The 17794-nt window shown below is 34.2% G+C and overlaps 3 long non-coding RNA genes and 1 pseudogene across 3 annotated transcripts; 2 read left to right on the top strand and 2 right to left on the bottom strand.

The window, feature by feature from the left end:
* Window positions 1–212: 212 nt before the first annotated feature.
* LOC136803836 (uncharacterized) lies at window positions 213–2628 on the top strand (annotated as a pseudogene).
* Window positions 2629–8682: 6054 nt separating this feature from the next.
* LOC136803835 (uncharacterized) lies at window positions 8683–9457 on the bottom strand. The gene is made up of 3 exons (XR_010846209.1): window positions 9439–9457; window positions 9016–9063; window positions 8683–8739 (listed from the first exon to the last, which is right to left on the bottom strand). It is a non-coding gene; the product is annotated as an uncharacterized lncRNA (long non-coding RNA).
* Window positions 9458–9518: 61 nt separating this feature from the next.
* On the bottom strand, window positions 9519–10575 carry LOC136803833 (uncharacterized). The gene is made up of 4 exons (XR_010846208.1): window positions 10541–10575; window positions 10280–10336; window positions 10105–10173; window positions 9519–9535 (listed from the first exon to the last, which is right to left on the bottom strand). It is a non-coding gene; the product is annotated as an uncharacterized lncRNA (long non-coding RNA).
* Window positions 10576–14608: 4033 nt separating this feature from the next.
* LOC136803831 (uncharacterized) lies at window positions 14609–15584 on the top strand. Its single transcript, XR_010846206.1, has 3 exons — window positions 14609–14786; window positions 14990–15125; window positions 15352–15584. It is a non-coding gene; the product is annotated as an uncharacterized lncRNA (long non-coding RNA).
* The last annotated feature ends 2210 nt before the right edge of the window (window positions 15585–17794 follow it).

The following is a 17794-nucleotide window of genomic DNA, read 5'->3' as shown; positions in this document are numbered from 1 at the left end:
TCAATTTACTTTCAAAATGAAATCAATTTTACTTTTAAAATGAAATCAATTTTACTTTTAAAATGAAATCAATTTTACTTTTAAAATGAAATCAATTTTACTTTTAAAATGAAATCAATTTACTTTTAAAATGAAATCAATTCACTTTAAAAATGAAATCAATTTTACTTTTAAAATGAAATCAATTTACTTTTAAAATGAAATCGTTTTTCTGGCCATAGCTCTAAACCACATGAAAGGTACTTTCCCATGTGTACTGGAATTTCCCGTTTACGCGCGCAACTAATAAAAGAATAAATAACTGCTATAAAAGATTATTACTCTGGCGCAGCAATGGCTACGAATACGAACGATTGGCTTTATGACAATAAACTTGAAAGCGATCTTAACACATATGTTAATCAAAAGCTCAAAAAAACAGAAATTTAAGACTTTGTTAAAAGAGATTTTCCACAATATCCATGGAGCTTAAGAACTCTGGATCGACGGTTAAGGGCCTTTGGCATACGATATATTGACTCAGATGTTTCAATAAACGATGTTCGTGAAGTTGTTGGCTTGGAGCTTGCTGGCCCTGGAAGACAGCTAGGTTACAGAGCCATGCAGCTTAAAATTAGGCAAAACTATGATATGAAAGTATCTAGAGACCAGGTGCACGATGTAATGTACGAAGCCAATCCACAATTGTTGAGAGATAGACGTCCAGCATTCAAAAAGAAGAACAAGAAAATCCCATTTGCAACGAAAGGCCCTAACTGGGTGCTATCAGTAGATGGTCATGATAAACTCATGGGTTATCAAAATTGGACTTTTCCTGTTGCCATTTACGGCTGTATTGACACAGCTAGCCGAAAAATACTATGGCTGAATGTATGGGTTACAAATTCTAAACCAGAGCTTATTGGCCGATGGTATCTAGATTACCTCTTCGAATATCGAATTTTACCATGCTATCTACGAGCAGACAAAGGAACAGAGACAGGAACAATGGCAACAATTCATTCGTTCTTACGTGAAAAGCAAAATGACTTGGAAGAGCCAGGAGATTCGATAATATATGGTCCATCAACCAGCAATCAAGTAAGAATAGCCATGAGGCACATTTAACCGTTTTTTATTAGCATCAGGTAATTTTTCATTTTTTATAAGCATGATTATAGAAAGTCCATTTTATTGAGCCTCAAATTTGCAAAAAAATATTGAGCGAATTGTAACTGTAAATTGAGCCTTGGTATATAGTTTATAATTTGACTAAAAAAATGTTTCCTCATTTAGATCGAAAGATGGTGGAGGGAACTCCATGAAAGATTGGAAAAATATTTCAAAGATGGTCTTGTATGGTTAAAGGAAGAAAATCATTACGATCCATCTAATTCTAAACACAGGTTATCTTGAATTTCTCAGTTTTAATTTGGAGTCTTATTATAGCATGACCCCCCGGCGTGCAAAAAAGAGTGAGTGGGCCAAAAAAAATTAAAAATGTCGCCCACCATGGTTGGGTGACAAAGAAAATTTTTCGCTTTTTAACCCTTATTTTGCCCCTAAAACGGTATACTTAAGTCAATGTAAGTACAATTATGATTCATCTTTCAAAGATATCTTTTTCATTTCGAAGCTTGAGTGAAAATCATGCCGAAAGTAAGCAAAAGATACAAAAAGACAAAGAAAGAGGAGAAATATGATATTTTAAGCACATCTAATACTTTTTTATTTTTTCTCAGTGAAAAAAAAAATTTTCTTAGCTCTGGGGCCAATAAAGCTTTCATGGGGCTGGAGTTATAAAATTGACACGAGGTTTTAGTATGAGAAAGGAACATGACTGAGTTCTTAAAAAGAAAGGCTTCGTGACTATATAAAACCTACTAAGAACTAAAAGTAAAAAATGAATAAAAACTACCTATATGTAAAAAATAAAAGCTTTAAAACCAGAGTAAATGAGTCTGCGGAAAAAATTATTAGCTTAAACCTTAACATTTTAGAAACATTTTGGCTTTTATCATGATACCTCTAATACAAAATCAGTTGGATGAATTTAAAGACGTAATATGGAACCCACACCGTATACGATTTCAAAAAGACACCTTAATGGCAGATGGCATACCAAATCATATTTACGACTTTCCTGAAAACTATGACCTCGAAAGATGCGGTAAGTTTTGGGTCAAAAACACTCTGGGGAAGCAGGGGAAAGGGGATGTTCAAAAGTGATATTCTTAGGCCCGCTAAGAAGATCATAAACAAAAGATTTACAAAAAAATAAAGCAACAATGTTAAAATATTAGTTTAAAGCAAGGGAATCTGTATTTAAAAAAATCCTTTTGTCTTAGGTTTCGACGTACAATTAGAAGACCTACAAGAGGCTGCAAGATTGTCTGGCGTTTTAGATGTACCAAACGATTTTCTTTCACAAAATGATCGGCGATTATGTGAAACAATTTTAAGCGATCCTGAGAAAGTAACACCAGAAGATTTCGTTCAAAGTTATCTTAACCTGAGATATTCAATCAATTTCGAACAGATGGAGGACAACACTTATGATTCCAACAATGAATAGTATGTGTATATATTAGACATAAATGTAAAATATTTTCAAAAACTACTGTAAATTTTAAATGTTTTTATTTTATATCTTGAAGTTCAATAAGTTTACAATATTTATTGCATTTGTGAGATGACAAAAAGTTCTTGATTGCTCCATCAGTTAGATTACCCATTGTGAACTTAAGAGCACCATCTGAAACTGCCGTATCAGAAGTAGCAATTTCTGGGTCATATAAAACATAGTCTGACCCCTGAATATCAAAAAGGATAAATTTTCCTTCTGATTTCTCATACGTGAAGTGCGCCAGACATTCGGCCTTTGCCACCAATGTTGGGTTTAATGATCGATGTTGTACAATGCCAGTATTGTTGATGTACTTTTTGAACTCGCCTTCTACAAATTCCTCAACCATTACAATTTCGTTGGTTCCTTCCACAACACCAAAAAACGCTTTGTTATATCGGAAGATCTCCCCAAATTCTTCACCAGGGCATTTTGCTTCAACACGTCTTTGCATTTGCGATGCTAAGTTTTTAGCTAGCATGTGTACTTGAACAGCCTTGAGTGCAAGACTTTTCTCAGACTCTTTGCTTGTTAGAAGTTCATTTATGTCCTTCAAGTGCCCAAAGAACTCCTCCTTAAATTTCTTCACGACAAACTTTTTCTTTGTTTTGAAGCACGTTGCCTTGAAAACATTTCTAAAAGCTCCTTTGGCAAATGCAACATCTTCGATATCGAAAAGCCTTGTGGCGTCATACAACCATTTACTAATATCTACGTCGAATGAAGAAAGCTTAATTGACACCGGCTCCTTTACCTCGTACGACAATCCGGAACCAGCCTTCATCATTGCTGAGAGTGATATACTTTGGGCGTAATCAACGGGTTCACCTGGCTTCGGGACGCTCCGTCTATTGGGAGCGCTGGTGCTAAATGAAGGCAGTATGACACGCTTTGAATCTGATTCATCTCCGTCATTTGATCCTGAGGGCGATACAACTGATGAATCTGGCAATGGCTTGCCAACTACCGAAACAAATCTGATATAAATAAGTTTGAAATTTTTCACGTGTGCTAATTTCGTACAGGAGGGCCCGTTTTGAGACGCCAAAACATCGCATTTCTTGGAGTTTATGTCTAAAATTCGATTTTTGTAGTAATCCACACACGCAAATTTAATGTTTTCTATGCTTACTTCGTCAAAAGGAAAAGGAACAAACTCTTGTGGTCCCAAGCGTTCATATTTCATCGCTTTTCCTGTCGCTACGCTACTTAATCTCTGGACGATCATTTCACCATCAGTAACTAGATTTGCACCGGCGACTCCTACTCGTTTATCTTCGCCTTTCCTCTTGGCACGAACTGCAGCAGCATGTTTTGCCCATGCTTTCTTTCGATCTTGAGACATTTTTTACTCCTTTGCTTAGGTCTTCTTCTCTGACTTCTTCAATCAATCTGACATCGATATGAACAACCAACAAATAACAACAACCAAAAAAGACCCTAGTGGTGTATTCACGAATTGTTATGTTTTCCCCTTAATTGAACATTTTCACGTAAAAAAACAAAAGAACAAGGTTTTGAATAGTCCATTATGTTCTGTACATTTTTTCTTTCTTCGACGTTCTAAGAACGCCGTAGTTCAAATAACTATTATACAAGCTCCTCCATTTTGACTTCCCTTCCTATACACGTATACACCTCCTATACAATGCACAAGCAACGCATTTTCGGAAAAACGTGGTTTTGGGGTATAGTTGTTTTGAGTTATATCCTAAAAAACGATTTCATTTGAATTCACGAAAAAAAACATTTTCACAGTAGTTTCAAGTTATGACTTAGAAAATAAATTGATTTGAAAATTAAAGCAAATTGATTTGAAAATTAACGCAAATTGATTTGAAAATCAAAGCAAATTGATTTGATTTAAAAAAAAAGTAAAATGATTTTATTTTCATTTTGAAATTGATTTAAATTTGAAACCAAATGAAAACAAATTTAATTTACTTTTAATATTTTTTTGATTTTGATTTTTTTTTTTTTAATTAAATTATTCGTAAAAAATCACATGACAGCTCTCGGCCACCATAGTCTAGAACCTCTGGCGATATAACGTTAGTTCCTAGCGGGGGGAGGGACTATATTTTATGTTTAAGTAATGTTTTGTAATATATGTTCGTAGTGTACACCTGTTTTTGTTTCAATAAAGAAAAAAAAAAAAAAAAAAAAAAAAAAAGCATTGCACTTATAAGCATATCTAGGCTCAGATATGGGGAAAATTAAGCATATGGCAAACATTACTTGAGCCTACGAAAAATGTTTTTTTCCTGATTTTGGCTGCATTTTACGGATTTTCAGTATTCCCCTAAGTTTGTGTTTTAGCTTTAAGCATCCCCTCAAGCATTTTTCAGCCTTATTAAGCTTTGAACCTATGCATCTCTAAGCATGTTTTCGGATTTTTGTATGCTTATAAAAAAACATGTATAAGCCAAACCACTGTGGCAATTTTGCTACGTTGCTTGACGAGATCAGTGTTTTTGATGAGCTAGTATATTTTGAGTTGTTTAATCACTTGTGGTTTGAATCAGAAGCTGATAAATACTTAAAGTGTTTTTATTTACTTAACATTTATCTCCCTAGCGGGGCGCCACAGCATGTTTTTCGATCTCGAACACAGAACACAGGTTAATCTATAGGACCTCTACCCCGCCGGGGTAGGTCCAAAAACTACCTCCACAGAAGACAGGAAATGAAGGCCTTTAAAACAATTATTCACCAAAATAAAACTTCTAGTAGTTGCACAACATCTCCACTGTAACAGTGATCAGAGACTTCCACTAAATCCATCAAATATTCACTTGATTATGGTGGGTGAAGAACTTCAGTTAATTCAAAAAATCAGCTCCATTTTCCGCCATTTTCTCTGTTTGAAACTTTCAAAGAAAATACAAAACACAGACCGCAACCGGAACACAGTTGTGAGGTTAAGGCCGTCAAGCAAAGCGGGGGCGCCCGCTATATTTTTAGTAACCGGAACAATTGCGGAACTATAGGAATAGAAAAAATATCTGACCCAGCCTTTTTAGCGCCGAGTTACATATAATGGTAAGCTACCTTCATGTTATGAATGAAGTTTCCGAGATTTCGTAGCTTTTCCAGTTCTTGCATGCGAACCTTTTTATTTATTGGCAACGACAAATCTAGGCCACCAAGAATCTTTTTCATGATGGGCTCATCTTGGTGATATTTGGCTAAATGACATGGCGATTTAAAATCTTGAACCAAGCAAAATGGACATGAATATATCTTATCGTATATCCTGTCGCTCTTGCAATCGTAATAACTAAATAATAAAAGCAAAGGGTAACCAACTAATATATTATTTTTTTCGTTTACGGCATTGAAAGAAAAGTGGCCTTTAAAAAAAATCATGAGTAATTGAAAATTAGCGACGACCGAAGCGAACAGTCAAAGAGCTTAAGAATTTCTCCAAAAACACAGCACAGCTAATTTCTTCAACAACACAGCACTTAGCCTGGAAATCCAAGCGTCAAACTTTGTTCACAGTCTAGATTTTTTATGTCTATGTTTTTGGTTTGACGCTTGGAAGAGGTAACTCGATTGCATGGGAAAATCTTCCTGCAATGCATGTTTAATCTGCATTCATCTGCTCTTTCACCGTTTTACAAGTTATCCAGTGTCTATAGAAAATTCTTGGTTCAACATATTAGTGTGCACGAAATTAATACAAATTAAATCCAAACTTTAGGAGCAGGGCGGAAAAAAGTCGGCGATCGGCGTTTTGATTGGCTCTTAAAAAATATTATAATAGTCGAGACAATCTTTGCACCGTAAAATAGAAAACCGGGCGACTTATTTTCTGTTTCCGGGCAGGGTTGAGCCCGTTCACAAACTGGAAAACGGCCTAGTGAAATTTTGATGTCTCAGCGCTTTCCACCGTTTCGGCCCATTTCTGCTGAGTCAGCAAAATTTCAAACTCAAACCCAACCTATTTCGGCATTTTCTTCTTCGAATTCTTCGCTACTGGATGACGAGTGTAACTCGAAATTAGGTGTCTGAAGAAAAAATAAAGCTTGAGATTTGACGTTTAAGTATAGAATTTATATAAAGGAGGGTTAGTCTCTTTAATTTGTCGACAGAATTTAATAAAAATTGGCCCTGCATTAGTTGATCCAAGACTTAACAATTTAAAGTTGCTAATCAGTACAAGGTGCAGGGGCGGATTTAGGATTTGGAGGGTACGATGCAAAAACTAAATTTGCTCTATATAGTATCTAAGGAGGCACCACGATGGTTGGGGCCGACGGGGCAGAAAATTTTTGAAAAAAGACTCTTCTAGATTGGCTAAAACGGCAACCTTTTATCAAGGTTTACATCAAAATTTTAGTCGGAATTAGTATGAAAAGTTAATCTTTTTTCTCACAGAAACCATTAATTTTCATTGGGGTTTGGCTTCTCCTAATATTTTAATCTTTTTAAACCTCGAATTGTTCTTATAAAAAAGTAATAGATAAAATACAGTATTATTTTGCTACTTAAGGCTTTCATAATCATGACAAAATTCTTATAGCTAGTATGAACTAATTTAAACAAGATCGTTCTTTCTCTGTATAATAATAACAAGACAAAATAAAACAAAAACCATATAAATATTTAATGAAAAGCAAACAGCAAACACAGGAAAAAAATAAAAAATACAAGGTAGTGAAACACAAAATCCACACCTATAGAAAGTGAGTTTTCCTGACTAATTTACCGACTTGAGATGTTGACCACTGTCCCTAGGTTGGAAATCACATGGTCGAGAAATAACTGATTACAAGACACTTTCCCCACCTGTAAATTTGGTTTTATTTATAGTGCGATCCTTTTCTCTGACCTCATGATGATAAAAACATGGTGAAGAAACAGCTATTTATCGGCCTTGTGAATGCAACTAAGAACTGGAAAAAGCCATTCCCTGACCTTGCGATGGAAAAATTTAGTCTGTGAATAAGAAGTTTAACAACCCTGTGAAATGAAATTTTGAGCTGGAAAAAGCTATTTCCTCACCTAGTGATAGAATAATTTAGCCTGTAAATAAGATGGTTAGCTACCCTGTGAAATGAAATTTTGAGCTGGAAAAAGCTATTTCCTCACCTAGTGATAGAATAATTTAGCCTGTAAATATGATGGTCAGCTACCCTGTGAAATGAAATTTTGAGCTGGAAAAAGCTATTTCCTCACCTAGTGATAGAATAATTTAGCCTGTAAATATGATGGTTAGCTACCCTGTGAAATAACATTTTGAGCTGGAAAAAGCTATTTCCTCACCTTGTAATAGAGTAATTTAGCATGTAAATAAGAGGTTTAACAACCCTGCGAAATGAAAATTTGAGCCTGACAAAGCTTTTTCCTGGCCTTGTGATGGAAATGTTTTGCCTGTAATCAAGCAGTTAAATTTCAATGAGACCATTCCACCCAGAAAAAGCTATTTCACACTGTAGCTGTGAACCTCAGAACCTTTAACTTATAGTCAACTCTATGAAGGACAACGAAGAAAATGAGACAAATGTGATCTTCGGTTTATGGAATACTATTACCTAATAACAAGCCCAAAATATTACAAAAGACATGACTTTAAAAATACAATACTTGTCAACTTACAGGGTAGATATTAAAATGTACTAGAATAAAATATCTGTAACTTTCGAAGCAATCACTATCATTATTTTTTTCATTTTTCGAGTAAAAACTTTTCTTTGTTTATACCAGTAAACTTACACGTGTAAAAAATTTCCTCTTAAGGATTAAATTAGTATAAAAAGAATTAAACACACCAGTGCTCAAGGCTAATTAAATTAAAGTTGGGTACCCAGCAAATAAGATATTTCATTGAACGATCAAGAGTAAAAAAGAGTCAGAAAAAACGAAAGTATTTAATTACTTTCCATCTCGATAAATAACAACATTATCCTTATCATCCACCGGGATATCTATAACTGCCACAAATTTGTTTGTGATAATGAACTTTGCCAATTCCATGGCCATTTCCCGGACGGTGCTTTTGATAGGATTCATACTCGTATAACCTACCCGCTTTGCCGTATTTTGAAGCGTCAGTTTGTTCATTGTGAACACCTTCAAATGCCTAAGGAACACCTTACTGGTTTTGAACTTGTCCTCGTCCGTCAATTCTGTAGAAAAAAACAGACATCAGACTAGACTGGTAAAATTTCCGACAGGCTTAGTTGTCAAATCTTGTCAAATAAGCCCAATATCCTGTATATCATAATGTCTTAGATGAGGAGCACTTCCAGAAAGAAAAAAAAAACAATATACTTAGAACCAAATAGAAAAACAATAAAAATAATAGGAATTATCTATCGAACACGTGTCTTGTGTCAAAGCGGCCGTTTGAAAATTTGGCAGAATAGGATGGCCATTGGCTACTCAAAAAGAAGCACTCATACCTGATAATGAATAGTTTTTTATTGGTCTATCCGCCATAGTTTCGTCATCTAAACAAAAAAAACGTTAAATTATTTGGAGTGTTTGATTTATAATATAACCCCTCTAAGGGATGAAATCCACTTTGGGCTAGAATGCAAATTAAATTCTGGCAAAACCCTTCATTTGCATTTTGAAAATCTAAATTTGAAATACATGAAGAATTCAGCCCAATGATAGCAAAACATTGCCAAAATTTTATCCAAAATTCAAGAAACATTTTTATTTTTTCAAAATCCAAATGAACTATGACCAAACGCCAGTATTTTCAAAGCCTTTTACTTCATCAATAATCTATTCAGCACCCATTTCAGCTATGTGAAAAAGGTGTTCACAGGAAACAAGTCATTTTAGTGGAGAATTATTTAACTTTTTCTTGAAATTACCTGTAAGAGGAATCTCTTCGTCATCTTCATGCAATGACTGGGTTTCTTGACTGTCTTCCTCCAGCAAGGTGTTTGCCACAACCACTTTTGAATTTGCCTAAAATAAAATAAAAACTTTGCAGGGATACTTCCTTACTGTTTGAAACCTAATAGGCATGGTTTGAAATGAGCTAATACAGAACTAAGGCAAAAGAAATGACACAAAAATTGTTTAATAATTATTAAAAAAATTATTATTAAAATCGTATATTAATAATATCAAAAAACTATTACCTTAAAGGAAGAAATTTTGGCTGGAATTTAATTTGGCGGATGGCCAAAAAAGTTTTTTCAGAGGGAATTTAATTTGGCGGATGGATGAAAAAACTAAATTTAGCGGGAATTTAATTTGGCGGTCACTCACTTAAAAATTTAACCTTAAGATGGCGTCAAAACAGCGAAAAAATAGCAAAAACACCTTAAAAGAGATCATATTTTCAAAATGTTTAATTTGGCGGGAATTTAATTTGGCGGATGGCGAAAAAAGAAATATTGGCGGGAACTTAATTTGGCGGATTTCAGTCAAATCCGCCAAATTTTCTTTCCGCCAAAATTTCTTCCTTTAAGGTAGCTTAAAAAACCTTGATTAAATAAGATAAAACTAATTAATCAGTTTGAATGTCTTACAGTTGAGGAAGTCCTATTGATAATTGGTGATGGTAGCCTCATAACTGGCGAATCTTGAGTTGCTTCGGACTGATAGAAAAAATGCAAATTATTATGAAAGGAAAGTTTTTAATAGGGAAAGACTTTAGAAAACATTACTCAAATTTGGTATTTTTAATTCTTTAAGCGCACTAACCATTTGCGTGTCTTCTGCCAAAACAAACGCATCATTTTGATTTGCCACTTTTTCTTCCTAAAACAACAAGTAGATCCCAAATAAAAATATAATTGTCTAAGTCATTAAAGAATCTGATAAAAAAGAGAAAATCTGCAAAAACTCTCAAAGAATCATAAAATAGTACATTATAAAAATTATAGCCTTTTAATAGAAAGATATTTCCTGTTCTACCCAAAAATCAAAGCAGTCATCAGACACTAGTTGAAGATGAGATCTTACCTGCCCTCTTGGCTTCTTTTGAGCAGTGGCTGACTACTGTGAAAAGAACGAAACAGATTGGTGTAAACTACAGCCTTAATGTGAAGATATTTCCTGTTCTACCTCTACCTCTTTGAGTCTTCAGCCTCCCCACTCTTATGGTTTTTCCCCTGGGCCTGCTTCGCATACAGATTGCTCTCACTCTCTCTATCTCTCCCTCCCACTTTTATCTCCACAGACAGATAAAGACTATTTTAGGTACACAATTTCTCGCAGGCAGAACCCTCCGCAATGCTTGCAAAAGTAACTGAAAAGAAAATTTACTCAAATTTCCCTCTTTGATGATAACAAGGATAAATTTCAGTGTAGAAATTATGCAAAAGTCCATCAAGTGTGGTTGGAGTACATTTGAACAATCAAAACACTGGTTTAAACACTTTGTTTCGAGGAGGTTGAATTAAGAAAAAGTGGTTTTCTTCAGTTTCAATGTCATCATTATTACTGGGACATTGGAAATACCGGGAACAATGGCTAGGCAAAAGAGGACCAACTTGGCCAATGAGTGAGATTTGGCATGGCTCAAAATTCAAAGATCTACAATGGTTTTGGGATCCTGAAGCTACCTGGCCGCTGCCCCATAAGTGTCGAGAATGTCGCAGATATAATGATTTGGTATCTTTGGCCATTCCAAATGATCAAACACGTTTTGAATTCACTTGCAAACACTGCAACAATAAAGAGTTTATTGATGTAAATTTTGTTCAAGGTGACCCAAGGAATATTGGTCTAATTGGACATTGGGATGGCTGGCAACCTAAATTTGGAAGGGGAATCTCGTATGGTTCTGGTAAGTCAACATCAATTTGAAAAGCCAATTTTTTTTAGATCTGGAAACTCAATTGAATTATATTATCTAATATCTTTCAGTTTGTAAAGGCTGATTTTGAAAGGCTGTTTTGTGCTTTTAAGGAATGTCAACAGGTGTTATTTTCATTGCCAAGGGTTACTAAGAATAAGCCAATTAATTTTGCTTTGCTTGGCCAAAAATTTCTTAATTTGATATGCAATACCATGTGCAGAATTTTAGGGCTAAAGAACTATAATCTTTTTCATGTTTATTTGTCTCCACAATTATCCAGTATCAATCTTTCCGTGATCTTTGCGATGTCTTTTTTTTTCTAAATACACCTATTTCCTATTAGCAGATTCATGAAAAAGTCACGAAAAAACGTCGAGTAAACAAACTTTTGATTGGTGGAGACGTGCAAAGATTACCTCCTACTCTGGACATTTTGAAAAAATATGCTTGTATGTGCAATATTTCAGCCAATCAGAGACTTTCTCGACGTTTTTCGTGACTTTTTTACATGAATCCGCTAATAGGAAATACGTGTATTCATTTTTTGCTTATTTTTTTGTTGAGCAAAAGAAAGTAGCTTTTTTCATTTTCTGTTCAGGTCACAAATACAACTACAAAATTTTATGCATTCTGGATTAGGATATAATAAAAATCACAAAGATCGACAAGCCAAAAGACATTGTTTAAGGTCTACAGTAGCACTTATTTGAGGAAAGAAATTGCATGGATTAATTTTGGCCTAAATTAATTTAATTAACTTAAACCTCAAAGGTAATTAACTAATTGATATGAATCACAAGAGATTGATTGATTTTCTGTTTCTTTTAGGCTCAATCGAACTTACCGTTGCCAATATGGAAAAAGAGAAGCGCTGTCTTGACGAAAATGTTTTTGTTTCCAGTTTTGTACCAGAACACAAGTTGCCAAATAAACAGCCTAGTGCACTCGATCCGTTCCTTGATCCTCTTGTTACTGAACTTGAAGAACTGTTCATTAATGGTAGGTAACTTTGATAAGATAATAGCGAGGGTCACTACTTAAATCTCAGATATCATGACATTTTGTGACATAATGATATGTCAGAAAATCTCCAAAATGTTTTTAACATAACATTTGAGATGTTTTCTAGCTGTTCTAGTACACTTATCAGCACTTATACTAAAATTAGAGATTTTTATTATTTCATGAATTTTATTGGTTATTTTTTTGTACTTTTTCAAAAAATCAAACTTTTCTCCTTTGAAGAAATCTAAAATGTGGTAGAGGCTCTTTTCAAAAACCTTTTAGTCCTTATATGTCTGAGATCTTAGTACTTGCCCACCTGATTGTAAGATGTTTTGATATTCAAAAGAGCTGTAAGTTGCTTGCATCATTTGCCATTGTGTATCGAGTTGTAATGAAAACTTTTTTTTTTGGAAAAGTATTACTACTGCAATATTAGGTAATTAATGAATTTCTTAGTGAAAACATAAATTCTTTGAGTATGTTGGAAATTGGTTTGACTACTGACACCCAAAGTTTTCATCTGATACATAAAAAGATGGATAGATTTAATATTGAAATCTCATTGAATACAGTTACTCTTATTAAACTTCTCAATTTTCACAGGCATCGAAGTAGATTATCCAATTGATGTACCAGAGTCTCCATTGAAAAAGGGGAAGTGTAGAATTAGATGCATTCTTATCTGTTGGACTGGAGACTACCCAGCACGATGCCAGATTGGAAAATTTTCTAAGAAGGGTACCTTTGGTTGTAGAACAGATAAATGCAAAGGTATGTACCAACTTGCTTGTTGTGGCGATGATTATCACATTTAGCCTTGTGCTAGTTTTCTTATTGACGTTACGTGAAGACCAATAGCTTTTTAGTTTACTAACATGGGAAGTTTCAAAATCTACAATTTGTATGGAATGAGCCTTCCATTTCCAGCCCAAATTTCAAGTCACCTTATACTTTATAAATGGCGAACTTTAAGTCTGAGAAACTGGATTTCAATGCTTCTATCAAATTGGGAAATTGGAAAAATTGGGTCGCTTGTTAGGTTTCAGCTATCTTAACCTACACTATGTAAATACACTACGTTTAGCCTCAAATTCGCTTGTCAGGCCTTGTGACCCCATTACAGGCCTTTTAGAACACCTCCCATCCACTCATTTTGCTATGTCACAATAAATTTTTCAATTTTCAAATTTTCTTATGCTAACGTCAGCACTTATTAATAACTTCTGAGAAATAAAGACAGTATCAAAAATAGTATGTTGTTTTGTTGTTGAGATATGAATAAGTTGCTGGAAAATGAGATTCTTTCAGATTCTTTGTTGATTAGGCATTTTTTTATAAATTCTTTGAAACATTCATGGTTAACAGGCTAAAAGCGGAACTAAATTAGTTACTGATAAAGTGATATCAAGAAATATAGGACTCCTGAAACCTATTTTGCTTTCACGGAAACAACTTTACGAGATGATTTTTTTTCCTTATTTTTTGCAGGCGAGTCAGTATCAGGCAGCACAACCAAATACTACCTCAATAATCGCCATCACTTTACCAGTCCGTGGAACAAGAGGGAAATGTATGACGAATACGATGTGATGGAAGAAATCGAATTTTCAGAATCGTATGCCAGAAAGAAACAACGCGCAAAAGAAACTGGGTATATTGGTATGACTCTATTGGCAAGCCTTTATGATTGATGTATATAGTTTTAATCCATTCACCGATATGTTTCGCGATGTAATGCACTGTGTTCTTTTGAATTGTTGTAAAAAACTCTTCACCAGATATTTCAAAAACCCGGAATTCGATATGGCAAAGTTGCAAGAAAATGTAGATAACTTTCCATTCACCTCAGGTAATTAACATATTTTGCTCTTTTGACATTATTTTAGTTAACCGAGTTTTGATAAAGCCATTACTAAAGCTAACTTTCAAATTTAAGTCTTTTTAATTTTTAATTTTTGTTTTTATTGTATTTGTCAAATTTAGATGACCATTTCTAAGATGTTTTCTAAATTAATAAATTTCGATTCTAGGTATGTTGGATGGTCACTGTCCCTAGAAGCTCGCCAAGTACAACTCATGGACGGCTGAAGAGTGGCAGAAGTTTACCTTCCCTATGGCTGAAGTTGTTTTTATCGATCTAGTTTCTGAAGATGAGCTTCACCTTGTCTGGCTGACTGCCAGAATGGTCTAACTTCTCTTCCACCGTCGAGATGCTTTGAGTGAGGAGGAAGTACAGCATCTCGAAAATATATGTTGGCGGCGACTCATACTACTGGAAGAGCAAGTTGACCCCAAACAATGTGTGATCACCGCACACAATTCCATTCATATTGCAGAGGATATATTGAAGTTTGGGCCCAGTGATAACTTTTGGTGTTTTCAAAATGAAAGAGCTGTAAAAAGGTAGTTTGATAACTTTATTAAATTTGATTATCGAGTAAGGTTAAATATTTTCTCTTCACTTATTTTACTAACGTTCATAAAGGCGCAAACTTGGGCGAAAAGTGTTTTTAACGTTTATAGCAACTTAAACTAAAGATGGTTTAACTGTAACTAACTTTAACTGTTCGAGTTAAAGAGATTCCATTGTATTACGACATCTATAGGTACAAGGATCTTCCAACAAATTTCAAGAACATTGAATGCACATTTTCAAAGGCCGAACTCCGAAGAGAGCTGTTGATGACGCTGAAACCCAAAGGTCAAAAGTTCGCTTTCAAACTCATCGATGAAGTAAATATGGTATGAAATGTTTTTGTTATGAGTGACCACTTTTCCTTTAAAGCTGTTTAAAGACAAATTTTCGAACATGAAATTATGTGAAATTTTTTTTTGCAAATTCCCATCACAAAGAATCCATTTACCCAATCGTTTCTGAGGTTTACAACAACGATAAAAGCATGTCTTATTATAGGAATTTTAGGAAAACTGTATAAGAAGTGCATTGATATTGTTTCTTTCTATTTAGATCTCTAGCAGTCTTGATGGAGCAAAGGCAATAGCTTGGAATACAAGGCTAGCTGGTAGAAGCGTTTCAGATTTGGTTGTATTTATCGGAGCATCGTCCTTGGATACCGTACATTTATCTGATGACATGCTTAGGAGACGTGTTGAAGCAGATGGCCTTGGACCTGGTGATATATATCAATCATTTCGATCGTGCTACTTTGCAGGTTCCAGGAAACATGTTAAGTCAGGCAGTTGTTTTTTATTTAATGACGGATCAATTTGTATGGTTAAAGAACTGATTTTTGTGAAACATTCTACTGGCTCTTCGAAATATATTCGTTTGGAAAAATTCGAACGAGACAACGATGGATTATTGATTCAAGGTTTCCAAATATATTCTCACGATGCAACAGTGTTCATTGGATCTCTGCTCGATGTAATACGCGAAGTCATAATGTATCCCTACGACGATGATCAATTTATCTGTATAGATGTCAATCGGGGTCATTTCAATTTCGGTTTTCCAGTTTTGCCTTAAGTTTTTATACGTCTTACGTAAACAAGATGATGCTCTCGTTTTATTGGCTTAAAGGTTTTACGTATAACAAATCAGAATAATTATTTGAGCATATCAATTTAAAAAATTTCAGAGAATCAGACACATATCTTTCACTAAGACTAAGCCTTAAGGCTAAATTGATTGTTGGTCTTACGGACCAGCACTTAAAGCACAAAAAAAAAATTTGCCGAATTTCGGGAAGATTGCTTCAAAGCTAATTTTCGCAATACAAGACCTATACATACATTCATGTGCAAAAGTTGCAAAAAAACGTCGATTAATGTTCTGATTGGTTGAAAATTGCACATATAGACTTTTTTTTTCAAAGTTTTATAAGTATGAGGTGATCTTTGCGTGTCTCACCTAATCATTTTCAATAGCCAATATTTTAATATTTTATTATTTTTTATTAATTTGTGGTAGCTTTTCAAGTTTTTCAGAATTATTTTGTTCTATTATTCATTTTTTTGTCCATACCGATCCAAATTTTTTCGTGTTTTGCTATCACTAACTTCTATTTACCGTGTGATAACGAAACATTTTCATGTGGACACTTTCAATAGACGATATCGGCTTTCCGAAATTCTCCCCAAATGATTACCCATGATGCATTGCGCAAAAAAAATTCACGGACAAAATTGACTTATTGAATTTTTTTGCGCAATGCATCATGGGTAATCATTCGGGGAGAATTTCGTTAAGCCGATATCGTCTATTGTTTGAAATTTATGTGAAATTCCTGCTCAATTTTCCATTTCATTTTCTACATACTGATCCATCCACCCATGCAGTTTTTTCCTAACACGGTAATTTTGTTCCAATTTTATTTTATTGCGATACTTATAGCACGGTTATTTTTCTCGACTTGCCGACCCTCTTTATAATTGAAACCTGCTTTATACGATATGTACAACAAAGTCAAACTGAAACTAATATCTTGGAAAGGAACTGTCCCAGTTTTATGGACAATACTCGTTTACTTTATGAAAGGGGTAATGGTTTCTGGTTGAAACCCATCTGTCGCTGAACTCTTTTATTTCCCTAGGGGTTTTGCGAAACTCGTTTTCGACTCTAAGAAAGAGATTAAGCAAAATATAAAAACCAAGTGGTTCTTCTTGTTTGATGAAATTTTCCTAATTCTTAGGTGAGAAGTGCTTTTCGTATACGAATTCAAACTCCACAATAAAAATAACCACATTAAACCACAGTTTACCTGACGATGTGAAAAACCAGAATTCAAACTAATAATTTAATTCTGCCGTTTCAGAGCCAAAGGAGGTAAGTTACAAATTTTCAAAAAATCTTTTTTTTTCAAAAATCATGGTTTTTTGACCTGCTCTATCAGATGGTGTTACTAATTTTCATTGAAAATGCCTATTTCAGACTTGCCAAAAGAGGTATGTTACAAAAATTCATAAATTTCTCATTTTAAATGATGAAAAAATGTTTTGGAAGTGAAAAATTGGAGGTAAGTTACAAAATCTGTTTAAATAAAAAGCTGTAAGTAACAAAGATTTTCCAAAATTTTGCTTAAAAAGATGTAAGTAACACATTTTTGAACAAAAAATGAATTAATCAAAATACTTTCAATAACATCTGAATAAATTTTATGAAAATCGATTCTTTGCTAGATTCTTTATATTTAGTGTAAAAATTGTTACTAAATGGTCAAAATTGAACCTGCTGACACGTTTTTCTTGATTTATTCCAAATCCAGAATATTCAAAAATTGTTACATACCTTCTTTGGCTCTAAAACGGCAGAATTAGGTCGGCTGCGATATAAGACGTATGATGATCTAGTTTGCACTTTTCAATTAGCATATTGTATCTCAATATCAAATCAAAACTTTCCATTTGTATTGAGACAGTTTAAACCTCTGCCCGGCTCGGACTCATCTTTT

Source organism: Clytia hemisphaerica, unplaced genomic scaffold, assembly GCF_902728285.1.
Source record: "Clytia hemisphaerica strain Z4C2 unplaced genomic scaffold, Clytia hemisphaerica genome assembly, whole genome shotgun sequence".
In the NCBI taxonomy this organism is placed as follows: domain Eukaryota; kingdom Metazoa; phylum Cnidaria; class Hydrozoa; order Leptothecata; family Clytiidae; genus Clytia; species Clytia hemisphaerica.
The sequence above is the reverse complement of the archived record's forward strand: the minus strand, read 5'-3'. Positions and strand labels throughout refer to the sequence as shown.